General features: G+C 27.4%; 1 protein-coding gene across 4 annotated transcripts in view; it reads right to left on the minus strand.

The window, feature by feature from the left end:
* LOC129751125 (uncharacterized) overlaps nt 1–20,914 on the minus strand; it is an 82,571-nt gene that overhangs the window by 30,835 nt on the left and 30,822 nt on the right. The window contains exon 1 of one of the 4 annotated variants that reach the window (XM_055746432.1): nt 917–1,251. The exons of the other annotated variants lie outside the window; for them this stretch is intronic. The gene's annotated coding sequence lies outside the window, so the exon portion shown is untranslated. Of the gene's footprint in view, nt 1–916; nt 1,252–20,914 lie in introns of those variants that run through there. 4 annotated transcript variants of the gene reach the window in all.

Here is a 20,914-nt window from a genome sequence, read left to right on the forward strand (position 1 = left end):
CGACTGTTTTTGTTCGCTTTTCAAACCAATACATTGGATATAAACAAATTCTTTTTTCTACAAAATGAAGCCGTGTTTTCTGGCTTCTGAACATACTAAAAATATTTCCAAAAAAAAAACCTTTCATATATTAAAATTAATGATTTTGTAAAAGTTGTCAAAAACACCACTTTTTTCAACAAAAAAAAACTGATTCAAAATCATCTAAAACATGTGTAAAAAAACTTTTTTCTCTTTTTTTCCGATAGTTTTGTGTGATTTGAATTATCAAAATTATAGACAATTTTGAGATTTTATGATACGCGAACGGACAAAAATCACTTTTGAGCGGTACAAGCGCGTGGAATGTGTCATATGATGTTTGGCAGTCAAGGATTTGTTTTAGATGATTATCTCGGTTTTTTCAATTTTGCCACTTATACCCCTTTGGCTCCAAGGGTCTCAAATATTTTACTGGTTTTGGAGATGATTCAAAAATTCATCCAGAATATACTCAAACAACGACACAAAACATTCACCAAGCCATGGTATGACAACCTCTGAATTGTAGACGAATTCAAACTTTAGAAAAACTGCAGAAAATCCGTGCACTCATGGTGGATTATCAATCCAATAAACATACATGAACTGAACTAAAGACGGCATACAGTGCATAATCTTCGTCATGCAGTAAATATCTTTTTCATTTATCTTTATAGGAACGAACAAGCGTATTGCCGTTAAATATTTATGTGCGGAAACATGTGATTTACAATTAACAACAGCACAAATAGTTAGTGAAAAGGCGTTGGGTTTTTGAGTGCTAAGTTCTGAACGTAAAAAATATAAGTATTCTGAGAATATTTTTGTACAATAGTTTTGGTTGATATAGGTCCTAGAAATAAAGTAAAGATTTCTTTTTATTCTTGTTACTTACCATTATATTGATTTCATATTGAAAAAGATATAATTTTTACTTTTACTCTCAACACATATTAAAAAACAAGAGCACTTTAAACTTTATGGCATAATCCTTCGTCCTCGGTTTCGGTTGAGTAGTTTTGCCGGGGTGAGTAACCATGTTTAGTTCAATCAAATCTCAACTATCGGATGTGTAAACCTTCTTCACCATAAAGAAATCACAAAGTGCAGTTCACATTTGAACGGTGCAATCAGAGTTACGGTTTATCTGATATGAATTCCCACTTCTACGAGGCAAACACTCAAGTTGGACTTCCGCTTCCGAGAATTCAACGCCAACTGTTCCTGTTAACGGCCAGACAGATACTGAACCGGATCAGAATCGGACCTGATTACAGGGCAGATGTTGATGTCCCCTCAGACACGAAAAGCCTTCAACCTGTGCGATTATTTTTATTTTTATTTTTTTCGTCCACATCCATACAAGTTTCGACTGCCAGAATCCAGCCAAGCCGTTGTTGATGGACACAATCTAATAAACAGATTTTCCAGGATGGCGTACTTCATCATCATCATCATCATCATGGCAATCGCAATCACCACACCAACCGAGTACCTAATGTAATATTTAATTGTATCACGCTCGCGCCAGACAGACGAAATGTTAGATTAGCTCGTTCAAATCAGGAGCCAAAGTGGTTGTTATCAAATTGCAAACACCAAAACCACCAGGCGGCTGTATCATCAAAATCATCACTCGTAACAGTACCTTGGCCCGGGCTCTTGATTATTAGATAGTAGATAACGGGGGTGTAATGAGATCAATTGTGGATTGGTATGAAAATTTTGGTCTTTTCTTTTCACTTTCGCCACATCAGGCAACCAATTCGGTCGAATAGAAACAAGTTGTGTCTCCTAAGCTTGCGTAATAATTCTAGACCAAATTTATATCATCCCAAGAGTACCTTTTTTCTGAGTGATAGGCATAGCCAATCGTCGTAACAAATTATTATCATGTGTGATTCATTAGTTTAAAAAATCAAGGCTATGTTATGAACTACATAATCTTCGTAGAACAAGCAAAACAAGTTATATCAACTTGTTGTTTGTTGAGGCAGCTTATGTGCCGTATTCTTACAGGTACAGGGTGGCAACAAATATAGTAATAAAATGTGAAAAAAAATGACAAATATGATGAAAATATGACAAAATTTTTAAAAATATGACAAATCTGACAAAATTATGACAAGAACGTATGACAAACGTATGACAAATATGATAAACATGGCAAAATTATGGCATAAAATTGGCAATAAAATAACAAAACACGACAAAAATACAAAATGGAAAAATATGATAGAATTATTAAAAAAACCTAACAAATATGACAAAATGATGATTAAAATATGATTTCAGTATGAAACTAAAATGGCAGAAATCTGTCAATGTAGAAATATAATAAAATCTGGTATCTGTAAGATTGTTGTCATACTTTTACCACATTTGTCACTATTTTGTCATGTTTTGTCTTTTTACTGTAAATTTTTTGTAATAATTTTGCCATATTTGTCAGATTTATGTCATAATATTGTCTTATATTAACACATTTTTCATATTTTTGACAAAGGTTTATTGGATTTTTGTAATTTTTTTGTTTAATTTATGTCATATTTTTTTCTTAATTATGATATATTTTTAGCATATTTGTCATAATTCTGTAATTTTTTTTGTCATGTTTACTCATTGTATTGTCCATTGTCATACTTATGTCAACATTTTGCCATATTATAGTGATATTTGTCATATTTTATCACATTTGTCATGACATATTTATCTGATTTTTGTCTTGTTTTGTCATTTTATAGTAAGTTCGATTACTATAACGTCAAGTTAGAGCCATTTGTTAGAGCAGGGGTGAGCAAACCGTGGCCCGCGGGCCGCATGCGGCTCTCGAGACATGTTTGTGCGGCCCGCGAAGCTTATCTCAAATTAAATTTATTTCACAATTTTTTTCTATGATAGGTTGTTAATGATCACAAAATAGAAGTCCCTACTAAACCAAAAACATGAAATATCAATAAGTTGATATGCATGTCACTTGTTTACAGTTACAATTTCCCATAATCATCTAGATTTTTGACATTTTTTGTATGATTTAAGCTTTTATTGTTTTTTTTTATTTATTGGAAAAAAGTTATAAAGGAGGTAGTTAAGACGTGATTTTTCGTTTCAAACAATGATAAAATTGTATGATGAGGAGAAATATTTTTGTTCTTGATTAATGACCGAGCTGAAAAAAAAGCTGATTTTCAATCAATTTAATACCCGTTTTTCAATCAAGGACTCCGATATTGTCAAGATATTTTTGTTTCGCGGATAACGCTTTCAAAAATTGGATTTTACATTGTATAGAAATTTAAAAAAAAAAAAGATTACAACTTCTTCTGACCTCATTAAAAAATGTTATTGAATATTGAATATTGAGGATTTTAATGTTTTCAGCAAGTTTGTTGAAGACTGCGAAATGATTTGACTTGCGGTTTTAAATATATCAAAAATTCAATTTAGTTTGATTTTTCTTTAAAATTTTGTTTAAATTCCCGGTTGTAGCAGGTTTGGATAACAAAAAAAATACATATCTTTTTTTTCTCAGAATCCAAAATTACTCGTGGTTTTTTTAAGTTGATAAGGGCGGAATTAATTTCAAATCCTTCTTTTGCCACTCGGAGTTGGAACATCACGAGAAGGGGAACATAAAAAATAATGCGATAAACAAATAAATTTGATTAAATTGCACGAAAGATTGTATACAACTAAATTGCAAACAATATCATTGCACAAAACCTATAAATCAAGTGATCTTTTAATCGAACAATTCAATAAAATCAAGGAAACAAAAGGTGATAAAACTTCCATCTTCCACAATCTCTTTTCTGCTCTTGTAATCTTTCGAATATTTGAAAAAAATTCAAAATTTTCATAAAATACATCAAATTTTATTAATTCGGGTTTTTTAGAAATTTCGAAAGGGAGGTGACAAAAGAAGAAATTTATATTTGTTCTGGTCTAATTGGGTCAATAAGTATTTGTATTTAACAGTTTTGTCAAAAAAAATAAGGACATGAATTGAAAAACTATTTTTTAAAGTTATCTCGAAAACTAGAGCTGACAAAAAACTAATTAAAAACATGTTTGGATTCAGCGCTCCTGAATAAGTCAAAATCAGTTCTGAGATTCCTTGCACCTCGGAAAAATGTGAATTTTGGTCACTTGTGTTATGTGTGATGCTATTTTCAGAAATTTCATAGGCAAATCATGCAAAACAATGATTAAAAAGAGCCATTCAGCTTAAAAATTAGACATCCACATTATCAAGGTCATAAGATTTTCATAATTTAGCTTTAGTAAGCCTATCCAAGAGATATCCAAATTTAATTTAAAATTTATGAAATCTGTAAATATTTTCTAGAATCAAAAATGTAAACTGTAACATGTACAAATCTGGTTAAATTTTTTTTTTCAATAATTTTGAAACTTTGCTCAACACCTCATTTCAATTATTGCACACAAAACTTCAAATAAAAAAATCACCGTTTATTGAAAAAATTGAGTCTTCACGACCAAATTTAAATGAGTTGTGATAAAAATGTTTCCATGGGCACAAAAAAAATCGTTACGGTTAAGCTCCATGAAAATTTTTAATTGAAGTGATCACGAAAAAAACCATCGCATCGGTTCGAACAAAAAAGGGTTTTTCTCAGAAAACGGTGCAAATCTTTTAAAGAAGCATAGAAAGACCTACAAAATTTTTCGATTTTAATGAATAAAAGGAAAGCAAATGATGTTTCCTTTTTGAAAAAAAAAGAATATTCGCTAAACATTTCAAATCCCTCATAACATTCAAATTATTCGAAAATTATCAAGATTTATTGATGAACCTATAAAATTCCAGCTGGTCAGATTTAATTTTAAAAAATGTTTATGCAAGCATATGAATACGTCTTTTATCCTTTTTAATTTTTTGTATAAAATTTGTCGTTATAAAGAATAACGTAAAGCTCAGCAAACTATCACTAAAATTTTTATTTTGATGCGGCCCGCCGAAAGAACAAAAAGGATCAACTTTGAGTAAATATTACTAAACGGTTACTATAATTTTGTTTCTTCAGAATAAATTCTTAGGCTACAGTAGTTTTTCGATTTTATCACTGTTCGATTTTATCAATACTCGCCAAATTCACGCTCGATTTAATCACGGTTGTTGTTTGGATTTTATCACGCTTTTTTAGAAATCATTCCGAAACCATTTCCAGGACCTTCATTTCCGTTCAAAAGCGTAGAGCGTCTTTGTCATGATATTTTTTATGGTTCATGTTATGGTATATAATTATTCAATAATATGAAAATGCCATTGAACTGCTTATTTCAGCTGTATCTATAGTGTTTAAAGTCCTCATTTGAATTTTAAAAACACTTGTAAAAATTTACATAAGTATTTTAACGTCACGCTAATGCTAGTATTTTAATTTTTGCTTGGTTAGCCGATTTTTTTTGGTTAAAGGGTGATACGGTCAAAATTTGGTCAATATCAACTTGACGTATTTCTTTCAATTTTGCATTTAAAAAACCTGAACACCCCTCATTTTGAAGGTGTGTATGTGTAGAATGTTGCTCTTATTTTGATTTTGGAATTCACTCTTCAGTTGTCAAAATGCCGTCCAAGGAAGAAGAGCAGCGTATCAAAATTTTTTCTCGCGCATAGCGAAAATTCGAGCTACTCGCACGCAAAGCTGGCAAAATCGCTAAAAGTTGCCAAATCAACCGTTACAAATGTATCTAAAGTGTTTGAAGAACGTTTGTCGACAGCCAGGAAGTCTGGATCGGGGAGGAAATCGAAAACCAGGAGCAGCTGAGACGACAAAGAGAGATGACGGTAGTTTCAAGCGAAACCCTAACCTCTCTCTCCGAGATGCCGCAAATAAGCTGGGTGTATCGTCTACAACCGTGCATCGAGCCAAAAAACGAGCCGGACTATCGACTTACAAGAAGGTAGTGACTCCAAAACGCGATGATAAACAAAATACGACGGCCAAAGCGCGATACCGGAGGCTGTACACGACGATGCTGACGAAGTTTGACTGCGTGGTAATGGACGACGAAACCTACGTCAAAGCCGACTAGAAGCAGCTTCCGGGACAGGAGTTTTATACAGCAAAAGGAAGGGGAAATGTAGCAGATATTTTCAAGCACATAGAAAAAAGTTCGCGAAGAAATATCTGGTTTGGCAAGCCATCTGTACCTGTGGCTTGAAAAGCAGCATTTTCGGAGCTTCCGGGACTGTCAATCAAGAATAAACTTCTGCTGCCTTTCCTGAAGAAACACGGTTGTTCCGTCCTGTTTTGGCCGGATTTGGCATCTTGCCATTACGGTAAAGAGTCCATGGAGTGGTACGCCGCCAACAACGTGCAGGTGGTTCCCAAGGACAAGAACCCTCCCAACACGCCAGAGCTCCGCCCAATTGAGAAATACTGGGCTATTGTCAAGCGGAACTTAAAGAAGACCAAAAAAACTGCTAAGGACGAACAGCAGTTAAAGGCAAATTGGCTTTCTGCGGCGAAGAAGTTGGACAAGGTGATTGTACAAAATCTGATGGCAGGGGTTCAACGTACGGCCCGGCAATTCAGCTTTGGAAAAGTGGAAGCCTAACTGAATATTTTTCCTGAATTTTATACTAATAAAACTTGAAAAAGAAATTTAATTTGATTTTTTAAATAAACGATTTCACCGATTTACACGCGTTTTCCTTTGACCAAATTTTGACCGTATCACCCTTTAGTCTTTATTATTACCCCGCTTAGAAACAAATTTAATCAAATTCTGAAATGGAATTTTTTGGGAAATTGAGTTTTAGTTTTTGAAATGCATTTTCAGTGTTAAAATTCAATAATTTTTCCAAAAACTCTCTCATGAACCTAAATTTGTGTAGGAATTGTAATTTTCGAGCTTAAAATGTTTATAAAATATGTGCCTGAAAAGTTCGGTCCTTTTAAGATGTTAGTCTAGATTAATTTTGGGAAACCTAAGTATGCCAAGTTGCTTTACTAGGTGAGATTTTTATGCCCACAAAGTTTCATTGTATTCTGAGAGGGTCATACCAACTTCGTGTCAATTTGGCATGAAATTCGTCAGTATAGTCCTTAGTTTTGTATACAGAAATAATGATTTCAAATTATATATTCAAATCCAAAACGGTAAGCTTAATAGAATATTTCAGCATTCAAATTGAACTATGTTTTTTGAGTTCAAAATTTCAGAGAATCTCTGGTTTTAAATTTTTAGTTAAAATTCATAGTACAGTTCAGAATTCGTATGCATTTATCAACAGCAATTGCTATTGAAAAGAAGTCAGTTTTCCGAATCGTATTTCTGATCAGTGCATTTTTTCTAGTATTTCTTTATCAACTTATGACAGAAGGGTAAAAATAGCTTCTCTCCATTAATCTTTGTTATCATTTTTTGTTGTTGATAAACCGTTGATTAGCCGGTTCATTCTGCTTCGAAAAGGAACAGGAAAAAACAAAAACTTTTGTATCTCGTTAAGCGCGGACCAGTCTGAATTGGATTTTTTTTATGAATCGGCTGCGTGCGCGCGTTTCAATTAATATCAATCAGCTGACTATACTAAATCGGCTCACTTTAACGATACTTCATAAATGTGTGTTGACGCCTCTCAGTTGGAATGGTTCGCTTTTATTGACCTGCGGGAATGTATGCCATCAAATTGTCAACAGGCCACAACAGGCATCATCAATAAAGACCGGCCGGGTACATTACGGGTTGACACAATCAATTCAAACAATGGTTTTTCATTGTGGAAGTATTTTATCTTTCCAGTTTTGCTGACGCTTATATAAAGGCGCTGGTTTCACGTTCCTCAGCGGTTTCGTTTCAAAGGCGATACGATTTGAACTGAAGGGAATTTTCTTCCTAGAGCGTGATCACGATCTGATGGGATTCTTTCAATCATTGACAAAAACTCCCCCGATTTATGATGTTACGGATTTTAATTGCTTATTATAAGAATTAAGACATGATTTAAGACAATGACTATTAGAACATGATTATGCAAAAAATACCCTCTACAAAGTAACTTTAATTGCTCAATTATCTGAGCTGATAAACTTTGAACAAAATCTTAACAAATCATCTTTGATTTCTTGACTAAAAGTTCTAAACGAAGTGCAGGGGCACGTTTTAAGAACTGATAGGAATTTTTAAGCAGATGGGATTTTGCAGCTAGCCTTGTGGCAAATGAGGCAGAAAAGTACCTTGCTAAAAAGTTTTATTGTTCATTTCTCAATGTCGGCAATAAGTCACGCTACAGTATCGGTCATTTACTTTTGTCTTTAGCACATTGTGGTGCACGTTTTGCTAGAACTTCAAGTCATGCATTGCACTTTAGTAAGAATTATGAATGGGATACGTTTTCCTCTAATGGAATGTTGGGATAATAAAATTGAAGAAATAGAGGGTTTATCTGAATAACAATTTCGAATCAATCAACAACTTGAATCCTACTTCGGTTTTTCAGTTTATATTTTTGAATTTTGAATCCGAATTCTTAATCTGAGCTTTGAATCTGAGTTATTAGTTCTGAATCTGTGTTAGGGGTGTCCCAGCAAACATTTATGAAGGTATAACGCAGAAACAACAGAATTATTGAATCAAATATACCAGATGAAAAGATTGTATTAAACTTATCAAAATAGCATATAGCTTGACAAGATTCCAACGATTCGATTTTCCCACAAAAAGCAAAATAAACGAAAAAAAATCTCCTCCACCGAGATTCGAATCCCAGTCCTCCGAATTCGCTCTCCGGTATCTTACCACGATGTCAATTCATCAGTTGACATGAGCCACGCTATAGCTCTATAGGTGAGATTTTCTTTTTACGAACCGGTCAAAGGAAGAGACCGGATAGAGTGTCAATTGAAGGACCGCCCATTTATCGTAAATCAGTTCACTCAAATCGTAAATGTCGAATTAGCATATTCTCAACTTTTTTGAGACATATTTACGAGTTGACTAAACTACTATCCGATTCAACGTTTCTTGGGCAAAGCTTGTCGTATATGAATGATAGAAAATCACTCAATACAAACGTGTTTACGATGGTTATTGAAAATGTCTTAATATTCGATTTGGATTATCATTTCTATTACGATTTCATGTTAGTATTTGTCAATCATATTGTTCAGTATTTGTCAATTGACTAAAGGCCTCTGATTATTGCTCAGTATTTCTTCTTGATTACATCTGTAATCTTTGTCTTAGAACCTAGAAAAAATTGTATATTATAAATCAATTTGTTTTGTGAAATTTTATGCAATATTCTGAGCCATTAAAAAACCATTAAGCACGATTTAAAGGCCTTCAAGCGCGGAGAGTTGTGACTTTTTGTGAACTCGAAATGACACGCAACCTGCTTTGAACTGCATGAAAATGACCACAGAAAATGACAAAATTATAAAAAACTCAAAATGGCAACAATGACAAGAATGATTAGGTTTCTTTTAAAGTAATGATATTTTTGTCTATTTCATTTTTTTTTCTTACCGGGAGTTCATGCATTTGAGGCCGCTTCTGTCAGTTTCATAATTTTTGTAATCTTCGTAATTGTATTTTTACAAAAAATGAAAAAAAAGACAAAAAAACGGTAATTCCAAAAAAAAACAAAAAAATTGAATTTTTGCAAATTTTTGTAATTTTTGTCATTGGTGTCATTGTGGTCATTTCTGTCATTTTTGTCATTTTTGTCATTTTTGTCATTTTTGTCATTTTTGTCATTTTTGTCATTTTTGTCATTTTTGTCATTTTTGTCATTTTTGTCATTTTTGTCATTTTTGTCATTTTTGTCATTTTTGTCATTTTTGTCATTTTTGTCATTTTTGTCATTTTTGTCATTTTTGTCATTTTTGTCATTTTTGTCATTTTTGTCATTTTTGTCATTTTTGTCATTTTTGTCATTTTTGTCATTTTTGTCATTTTTGTCATTTTTTTCAATAGTGTCATTTAAGTCATTTCAGTCATTTTAGTCATTTTAGTCATTTTAGTCATTTTTGTCACTTTTGTCATTTTTGTCATTTTTGTCATTTTTGTCATTTTTGTCATTTTCGTAATTTTTGTCATTTTTGTCATTTTTGTCATTTTTGTCATTTTTGTCATTTTTGTCATTTTTGTCATTTTTGTCATTTTTGTCATTTTTGTCATTTTTGTCATTTTTGTCATTTTTGTCAATTTTGTCAATTTTGTCAATTTTGTCAATTTTGTCATTTTTGTCATATTTGTCATTTTTGTCATTTTGTCATTTTTGTCAGTTTTGTCAATTTTGTCAATTTTGTCAATTTTGTCAATTTTGTCAATTTTGTCATTTTTGTCATATTTGTCATATTTGTCATTTTTGTCATATTTGTCATTTTTGTCATTTTGTCATTTTTGTCATTTTTGTCATTTTTGTCATTTTTGTCATTTTTGTCATTTTTGTCATTTTTGTCATTTTTGTCATTTTTGTCATTTTTGTCATTTTTGTCATTTTTGTCATTTTTGTCATTTTTGTCATTTTTGTCATTTTTGTCATTTTTGTCGTTTTTGTCATTTTTGTCATTTTTGTCATTTTTGTCATTTTTGTCATTTTTGTCATCTTTGTCATTTTTGTCATTTTTGTCATTTTTTTTCATTATTGTCATTTTAGTCATTTCAGTCATTTTAGTCATTTTAGTCATTTTTGTCACTTTTGTCATTTTTGTCATTTTTGTCATTTTTGTCATTTTTGTCATTTTTGTCATTTTTGTCATTTTTGTCATTTTTGTCATTTTTGTCATTTTTGTCATTTTTGTCATTTTTGTCATTTTTGTCATTTTTGTCATTTTTGTCATTTTTGTCATTTTTGTCATTTTTGTCATTTTTGTCATTTTTGTCATTTTTGTCATTTTTGTCATTTTTGTCATTTTTGTCATTTTTGTCATTTTTGTCATTTTTGTCATTTTTGTCATTTTTGTCATTTTTGTCATTTTTGTCATTTTTGTCATTTTTGTCATTTTTGTCATTTTTGTCATTTTTGTCATTTTTGTCATTTTTGTCATTTTTGTCATTTTTGTCATTTTTGTCATTTTTGTCATTTTTGTCATTTTTGTCATTTTTGTCATTTTTGTCATTTTTGTCATTTTTGTCATTTTTGTCATTTTTTTCATTATTGTCATTTTAGTCATTTCAGTCATTTTAGTCATTTTAGTCATTTTAGTCATTTTAGTCATTTTTGTCACTTTTGTCATTTTTGTCATTTTTGTCATTTTTGTCATTTTTGTCATTTTTGTCATTTTTGTCATTTTTGTCATTTTTGTCATTTTTGTCATTTTCGTAATTTTTGTCATTTTTGTCATTTTTGTCATTTTTGTCATTTTTGTCATTTTTGTCATTTTTGTCATTTTTGTCATTTTTGTCATTTTTGTCATTTTTGTCATTTTTGTCATTTTTGTCATTTTTGTCATTTTTGTCATTTTTGTCATTTTTGTCATTTTTGTCATTTTTGTCATTTTTGTCATTTTGTCATTTTTGTCAATTTTGTCAATTTTGTCAATTTTGTCAATTTTGTCAATTTTGTCAATTTTGTCATTTTTGTCAATTTTGTCATTTTTGTCATATTTGTCATTTTTGTCATATTTGTCATTTTGTCATTTTTGTCATTTTTGTCATTTTTGTCATTTTTGTCATTTTTGTCATTTTTGTCATTTTTGTCATTTTTGTCATTTTTGTCATTTTTGTCATTTTTGTCATTTTTGTCATTTTTGTCATTTTTGTCATTTTTGTCATTTTTGTCATTTTTGTCATTTTTGTCATTTTTGTCATTTTTGTCATTTTTGTCATTTTTGTCATTTTTGTCATTTTTGTCATTTTTGTCATTTTTGTCATTTTTGTCATTTTTGTCATTTTTGTCATTTTTGTCATTTTTGTCATTTTTGTCATTTTTGTCATTTTTGTCATTTTTGTCATTTTTGTCATTTTTGTCATTTTTGTCATTTTTGTCATTTTTGTCATTTTTGTCATTTTTGTCATTTTTGTCATTTTTGTCATTTTTGTCATTTTTGTCATTTTTGTCATTTTTGTCATTTTTGTCATTTTTGTCATTTTTGTCATTTTTGTCATTTTTGTCATTTTTGTCATTTTTGTCATTTTTGTCATTTTTGTCATTTTAGTCATTTCAGTCATTTTAGTCATTTTAGTCATTTTAGTCATTTTAGTCATTTTTGTCACTTTTGTCATTTTTGTCATTTTTGTCATTTTTGTCATTTTTGTCATTTTTGTCATTTTTGTCATTTTTGTCATTTTTGTCATTTTCGTAATTTTTGTCATTTTTGTCATTTTTGTCATTTTTGTCATTTTTGTCATTTTTGTCATTTTTGTCATTTTTGTCATTTTTGGTCATTTTTGTCATTTTTGTCATTTTTGTCATTTTTGTCATTTTTGTCATTTTTGTCATTTTTGTCATTTTTGTCATTTTTGTCATTTTTGTCATTTTTGTCATTTTTGTCATTTTTGTCATTTTTGTCATTTTGTCATTTTTGTCAATTTTGTCAATTTTGTCAATTTTGTCAATTTTGTCAATTTTGTCAATTTTGTCAATTTTGTCATTTTTGTCAATTTTGTCATTTTTGTCATATTTGTCATTTTTGTCATATTTGTCATTTTGTCATTTTTGTCATTTTTGTCATTTTTGTCATTTTTGTCATTTTTGTCATTTTTGTCATTTTTGTCATTTTTGTCATTTTTGTCATTTTTGTCATTTTTGTCATTTTTGTCATTTTTGTCATTTTTGTCATTTTTGTCATTTTTGTCATTTTTGTCATTTTTGTCATTTTTGTCATTTTTGTCATTTTTGTCATTTTTGTCATTTTTGTCATTTTTGTCATTTTTGTCATTTTTGTCATTTTTGTCATTTTTGTCATTTTTGTCATTTTTGTCATTTTTGTCATTTTTGTCATTTTTGTCATTTTCGTAATTTTTGTCATTTTTGTCATTTTTGTCATTTTTGTCATTTTTGTCATTTTGTCATTTTTGTCAATTTTGTCAATTTTGTCAATTTTGTCAATTTTGTCAATTTTGTCAATTTTGTCAATTTTGTCATTTTAGTCATTTTTGTCACTTTTGTCATTTTTGTCATTTTTGTCATTTTTGTAATTTTTGTCATTTTTGTCATTTTTGTCATTTTTGTCATTTTTGTCATTTTTGTCATTTTTGTCATTTTTGTCATTTTTGTCATTTTTGTCATTTTTGTCATTTTTGTCATTTTTGTCATTTTTGTCATTTTTGTCATTTTTGTCATTTTTGTCATTTTTGTCATTTTTGTCATTTTTGTCATTTTTGTCATTTTTGTCATTTTTGTCATTTTTGTCATTTTTGTCATTTTTGTCATTTTTGTCATTTTTGTCATTTTTGTCATTTTTGTCATTTTTGTCATTTTTGTCATTTTTGTCATTTTTGTCAGTTTTGTCATTTTTGTCATTTTTGTCATTTTTGTCATTTTTGTCATTTTTGTCATTTTTTTCATTATTGTCGTTTTAGTCATTTCAGTCATTTTAGTCATTTAAGTCATTTTTGTCACTTTTGTCATTTTTGTCATTTTTGTCATTTTTGTCATTTTCGTAATTTTTGTCATTTTTGTCATTTTTGTCATTTTTGTCATTTTTGTCATTTTTGTCATTTTTGTCATTTTTGTCATTTTTGTCATTTTTGTCATTTTTGTCATTTTTGTCATTTTTGTCATTTTTGTCATTTTTGTCATTTTTGTCATTTTTGTCAATTTTGTCAATTTTGTCATTTTTGTCATATTTGTCATTTTTGTCATTTTGTCAATTTTGTCAATTTTGTCAATTTTGTCATTTTTGTCATATTTGTCATTTTTGTCATATTTGTCATTTTTGTCATTTTTGTCATTTTTGTCATTTTTGTCATTTTTGTCATTTTTGTCATTTTTGTCATTTTTGTCATTTTTGTCATTTTTGTCATTTTTGTCATTTTTGTCATTTTTGTCATTTTTGTCATTTTTGTCATTTTTGTCATTTTTGTCATTTTTGTCATTTTTGTCATTTTTGTCATTTTTGTCATTTTTGTCATTTTTGTCATTTTTGTCATTTTTGTCATTTTTGTCATTTTTGTCATTTTTGTCATTTTTGTCATTTTTGTCATTTTTGTCATTTTTGTCATTTTTGTCATTTTTGTCATTTTTGTCATTTTTGTCATTTTTGTCATTTTTGTCATTTTTGTCATTTTTGTCATTTTTGTCATTTTTGTCATTTTTGTCATTTTTGTCATTTTTGTCATTTTTGTCATTTTTGTCATTTTTGTCATTTTTGTCATTTTTGTCATTTTTGTCATTTTTGTCATTTTTGTCATTTTTGTCATTTTTGTCATTTTTGTCATTTTTGTCATTTTTGTCATTTTTGTCATTTTTGTCATTTTTGTCATTTTTGTCATTTTTGTCATTTTTGTCATTTTTGTCATTTTTGTCATTTTTGTCATTTTTGTCATTTTTGTCATTTTTGTCATTTTTGTCATTTTTGTCATTTTTGTCATTTTTGTCATTTTTGTCATTTTTGTCATTTTTGTCATTTTTGTCATTTTTGTCATTTTTGTCATTTTTGTCATTTTTGTCATTTTTGTCATTTTTGTCATTTTTGTCATTTTTGTCATTTTTGTCATTTTTGTCATTTTTGTCATTTTTGTCATTTTTGTCATTTTTGTCATTTTTGTCATTTTTGTCATTTTTGTCATTTTTGTCATTTTTGTCATTTTTGTCATTTTTGTCATTTTTGTCATTTTTGTCATTTTTGTCATTTTTGTCATTTTTGTCATTTTTGTCATTTTTGTCATTTTTGTCATTTTTGTCATTTTTGTCATTTTTGTCAGTTTTGTTATTTTTTCAGTTTTGTCAGTTTTGTCAGTTTTGTCATTTTTGTCATTTTTGTCATTTTTGTCATTTTTGTCATTTTTGTCATTTTTGTCATTTTTGTCATTTTTGTCATTTTTGTCATTTTTGTCATTTTTTTCATTTTTGTCATTTTTGTCATTTTTGTAATTTTTGTAATTTTTGTAATTTTTGTAATTTTTGTAATTTTTGTCATTTTTGTCATTTTTGTCATTTTTGTCATTTTTGTCATTTTTGTCATTTTTGTCATTTTTGTCATTTTTGTCGTTTTTGTCGTTTTTGTCATTTTTGTCATTTTTGTCATTTTTGTCATTTTTGTCATTTTTGTCATTTTTGTCATTTTTGTCATTTTTGTCATTTTTGTCATTTTTGTCATTTTTGTCATTTTTGTCATTTTTGTCATTTTTGTCATTTTTGTCATTTTTGTCATTTTTGTCATTTTTGTCATTTTTGTCATTTTTGTCATTTTTGTCATTTTTGTCATTTTTGTCATTTTTGTCATTTTTGTCATTTTTGTCATTTTTGTCATTTTTGTCATTTTTGTCATTTTTGTCATTTTTGTCATTTTTGTCATTTTTATCATTTTTGTCATTTTTGTCATTTTTGTCATTTTTGTCATTTTTGTCATTTTTGTCATTTTTGTCATTTTTGTCATTTTTGTCATTTTTGTCATTTTTGTCATTTTTGTCATTTTTGTCATTTTTGTCATTTTTGTCATTTTTGTCATTTTTGTCATTTTTGTCATTTTTGTCATTTTTGTCATTTTTGTCATTTTTGTCATTTTTGTCATTTTTGTCATTTTTGTCATTTTTGTCATTTTTGTCATTTTTGTCATTTTTGTCATTTTTGTCATTTTTGTCATTTTTGTCAGATTTGTTATTTTTTCAGTTTTGTCAGTTTTGTCAGTTTTGTCATTTTTGTCATTTCTGTCATTTTTGTCATTTCTGTTTTTTGTGTCATTTTTGTCATTTTTGTCATTTTTGTCATTTTTGTCATTTTTGTCATTTTTGTCATTTTTGTCATTTTTGTCATTTTTGTCATTTTTGTCATTTTTGTCATTTTTGTCATTTTTGTCATTTTTGTCATTTTTGTCATTTTTGTCATTTTTGTCATTTTTGTCATTTTTGTCATTTTTGTCATTTTTGTCATTTTTGTCATTTTTGTCATTTTTGTCATTTTTGTCATTTTTGTCATTTTTGTCATTTTTGTCATTTTTGTCATTTTTGTCATTTTTGTCATTTTTGTCATTTTTGTCATTTTTGCCAATTGTGTCATTTTTGCCATTTTTGTCATTTTTGTCATTTTTGTCATTTTTGTCATTTTTGTCATTTTTGTCATTTTTGTCATTTTTGTCATTTTTGTCATTTTTGTCATTTTTGTCATTTTTGTCATTTTTGTCATTTTTGTCATTTTTGTCATTTTTGTCATTTTTGTCATTTTTGTCATTTTTGTCATTTTTGTCATTTTTGTCATTTTTGTCATTTTTGTCATTTTTGCCAATTGTGTCATTTTTGTCTTTTTGTCATTTTTGTCATTTTTGTCATTTTTGTCATTTTTGTCATTTTTGTCATTTTTGTCATTTTTGTCATTTTTGTCATTTTTGTCATTTTTGTCATTTTTGTCATTTTTGTCATTTTTGTCATTTTTGTCATTTTTGTCATTTTTGTCATTTTTGTCATTTTTGTCATTTTTGTCATTTTTGTCATTTTTGTCATTTTTGTCATTTTTGTCATTTTTGTCATTTTTGTCATTTTTGTCATTTTTGTCATTTTTGTCATTTTTGTCATTTTTGTCATTTTTGTCATTTTTGTCATTTTTGTCATTTTTGTCATTTTTGTCATTTTTGTCATTTTTGTCATTTTTGTCATTTTTGTCATTTTTGTCATTTTTGTCATTTTTGTCATTTTTGTCATTTTTGTCATTTTTGTCATTTTTGTCATTTTTGTCATTTTTGTCATTTTTGTCATTTTTGTCATTTTTGTCATTTTTGTCATTTTTGTCATTTTTGTCATTTTTGTCATTGTTGTCATTTTTGTCATTTTTGTCATTTTTGTCATTTTTGTCATTTTTGTCATTTTTGTCATTTTTGTCATTTTTGTCATTTTTGTCATTTTTGTCATTTTTGTCATTTTTGTCATTTTTGTCTTTTTAGTCATTTTTGTCATTTTTGTCATTTTTGTCATTTTTGTCATTTTTGTCATTTTTGTCATTTTTGTCATTTTTGTCATTTTTGTCATTTTTGTCATTTTTGTCATTTTTGTCATTTTTGTCATTTTTGTCATTTTTGTCATTTTTGTCATTTTTGTCATTTTTGTCATTTTTGTCATTTTTGTCATTTTTGTCATTTTTGTCATTTTTGTCATTTTTGTCCTTTTAGTCCTTTTTGTCATTTTTGTCAATTTTGTCAATTTTGTCATTTTTGTCTTTTTTGTCTTTTTTGTCTTTTTTGTCTTTTTTGTCATTTTTGTCATTTTTGTCATTTTTGTCATTTTTGTCATTTTTGTCATTTTTGTCATTATTGTCATTTTTGTCATTTTTGTCATTTTTGTCATTTTTGTCATTTTTGTCATTTTTGTCATTTTTGTCATTTTTGTCATTTTTGTCATTATTGTCATTTTTGTCATTTTTGTCTTTTTTGTCATTTTTGTCATTATTGTCATTTTTGTCATTTTTGTCATTTTTGTCATTTTTGTCATTTTTGTCATTTTTGTCATTTTTGTCATTTTTGTCATTTTTGTCATTTTTGTCATTTTTGTCATTTTTGTCATTTTTGTCATTTTTGTCATTTTTGTCATTTTTGTCATTTTTGTCATTTTTGTCATTTTTGTCATTTTTGTCATTTTTGTCATTTTTGTCATTTTTGTCATTTTTGTCATTTTTGTCATTTTTGCCATTTTTGTCATTTTTGTCATTTTTGTCATTTTTGTCATTTTTGTCAATTTTGTCATTTATGTCATTTTTGTCATTTTTGTCATTTTTGTCATTTTTGTCATTTTTGCCATTTTTGTCATTTTTGTCATTTTTGTCATTTTTGTCATTTTTGTCAATTTTGTCATTTTTGTCATTTTTGTCATTTTTGTCATTTTTGTCATTTTTGTCATTTTTGTCATTTTTGTCATTTTTGTCATTTTTGTCATTTTTGTCATTTTTGTCATTTTTGTCATTTATGTCGTTTTTATGTTTTTGTCAATTTTGTCATTTTTGTCATTTGTGTCATTTTTGTCTTTTTTGTCATTTTTGTCATTTTTGTCATTTTTGTCATTTTTGTCATTTTTGTCATTTTTGTCATTTTTGTCATTTTTGTCATTTTTGTCATTTTTGTCATTTTTGTCATTTTTGTCATTTTTGTCATTTTTGTCATTTTTGTCATTTTTGTCATTTTTGTCATTTTTGTCATTTTTGTCATTTTTGTCATTTTTGTCATTTTTGTCATTTTTGTCATTTTTGTCATTTTTGTCATTTTTGTCCTTTTAGTCCTTTTTGTCATTTTTGTCAATTTTGTCAATTTTGTCAATTTTGTCATTTTTGTCATTTTTGTCTTTTTTGTCATTTTTGTCATTTTTGTCATTTTTGTCATTTTTGTCATTTTTGTCATTTTTGTCATTTTTGTCATTTTTGTCATTTTTGTCATTTTTGTCATTATTGTCATTTTTGTCATTTTTGTCATTTTTGTCATTTTTGTCATTTTTGTCATTTTTGTCATTATTGTCATTTTTGTCATTTTTGTCATTTTTGTCATTTTTGTCATTTTTGTCATTTTTGTCATTTTTGTCATTTTTGTCATTATTGTCATTTTTGTCATTTTTGTCATTTTTGTCATTTTTGTCATTTTTGTCATTTTTGTCATTTTTGTCATTTTTGTCATTTTTGTCATTTTTGTCATTTTTGTCATTTTTGTCATTTTTGTCATTTTTGTCATTTTTGTCATTTTTGTCATTTTTGTCATTTTTGTCATTTTTGTCATTTTTGTCATTTTTGTCATTTTTGTCATTTTTGTCATTTTTGTCATTTTTGTCATTTTTGTCATTTTTGTCATTTTTGTCATTTTTGTCATTTTTGTCATTTTTGTCATTTTTGTCATTTTTGTCATTTTTGTCATTTTTGTCATTTTTGTCATTTTTGTCATTTTTGTCATTTTTGTCATTTTTGTCATTTTTGTCATTTTTGTCATTTTTGTCATTTTTGTCATTTTTGTCATTTTTGTCATTCATGTCATTTTTATGTTTTTGTCATTTTTGTCATTTTTGTCATTTTTGCCATTTTTGTCATTTTTATCATTTTTGTCATTTTTGTCAATTTTGTCATTTTTGTCATTTTTGTCATTTTTGTCATTTTTGTCATTTTTGTCATTTTTGTCATTTTTGCCATTTTTGTCATTTTTGTCATTTTTGTCATTTTTGTCATTTTTGTCATTTTTGTCATTTTTGTCATTTTTGTCATTTTTGTCATTTTTGTCATTTTTGTCATTTTTGTCATTTTTGTCATTTTTGTCATTTTTGTCATTTTTGTCATTTTTGTCATTTTTGTCATTTTTGTCATTTTTGTCATTTTTGTCATTTTTGTCATTTTTGTCATTTTTGTCATTTTTGTCATTTTTGTCATTTTTGTCATTTTTGTCATTTTTGTCATTTTTGTCATTTTTGTCATTTTTGTCATTTTTGTCATTTTTGTCATTTTTGTCATTTTTTAATTTTTGTAATTTTTAAATTTTTGTCATTTTTGTCATTTTTGTCATTTTTGTCATTTTTGTCATTTTTGTCACTTTTGTCATTTTTGTCATTCTTGTCATTTTTGTTATTTTTGACATTTTTGTCATTTTTGTCATTTTTGTCATTTTTGTCATTTTTGTCATTTTTGTCATTTTTGTCATTTTTGTCATTTTTGTCATTTTTGTCATTTTTGTCATTTTTGTCATTTTTGTCATTTTTGTCATTTTTGTCATTTTTGTCATTTTTTTTAATTTTTGTGATTTTTGTGATTTTTGTGATTTTTGTGATTTTTGTGATTTTTGTTATTTATGTGATTTTTGTCATTTTTGTCATTTTTGTCATTTTTGTAATTTTTGTCATTTTTGTCATTTTTGTCATTTTTGTCATTTTTGTTATTTTTGACATTTTTGTCATTTTTGTCATTTTTGTCATTTTTGTCATTTTTGTCATTTTTGTCATTTTTGTCATTTTTGTCATTTTTGTCATTTTTGTCATTTTTGTCATTTTTGTCATTTTTGTCATTTTTGTCATTTTTGTCATTTTTGTCATTTTTGTCATTTTTGTAATTTTTGTCATTTTTGTCATTTTTGTTATTTTTTGTAATTTTTGTCATTTTCGTCATTTTTGTCATTTTTGTCATTTTTGTCATTTTTGTCATTTTTGCCATTTTTGTCATTTTTGTCATTTTTGTCATTTTTGTCATTTTTGTCATTTTTGTCATTTTTGTCATTTTTGTCATTTTTGTCATTTTTGTCATTTTTGTCATTTTTGTCATTTTTGTCATTTTTGTCATTTTTATCATTTTTGTCATATTTTGTCATTTTTGTCATTTTTGTCATTTTTGTCATTTTTGTCATTTTTGTCATTTTTGTCATTTTTTTCATTTTTGTCCTTTTTGTCCATTTCGTCTTTTTTGTCATTTTTGTCATTTTTGTCATTTTTGTCATTTTTGCCATTTTTGTCATTTTTGTCATTTTTGTCATTTTTTATCATTTTTGTCATTCTTGTCATTTTTGGTATTTTTGTCATTTTTGTCATTTTTGTCATTTCTGTCATTTCTGTCATTTTTGTCATTTTTGTCATTTTTGTCATTTTTGTCATTTTTGTCAATTTTGTCAATTTTGGCATTTTTGTCAATTTTGTCATTTTTGTCATTTTTGTCATTTTTGTCATTTTTGTCATTTTTGTAATTTTTGTAATTTTCATGAATTAACGTCATAAAGTGGTATTATTTTTTTCTATATTCGTGGTTTAGGTTAAATTTTCATAAAGATCTCGTAGAGGTTTTGTGGCATTCTGTAAACAATAGTAAACACGTTTA

This window comes from Uranotaenia lowii, chromosome 3 (assembly GCF_029784155.1).
Source record: "Uranotaenia lowii strain MFRU-FL chromosome 3, ASM2978415v1, whole genome shotgun sequence".
Lineage (NCBI taxonomy): Eukaryota > Metazoa > Arthropoda > Insecta > Diptera > Culicidae > Uranotaenia > Uranotaenia lowii.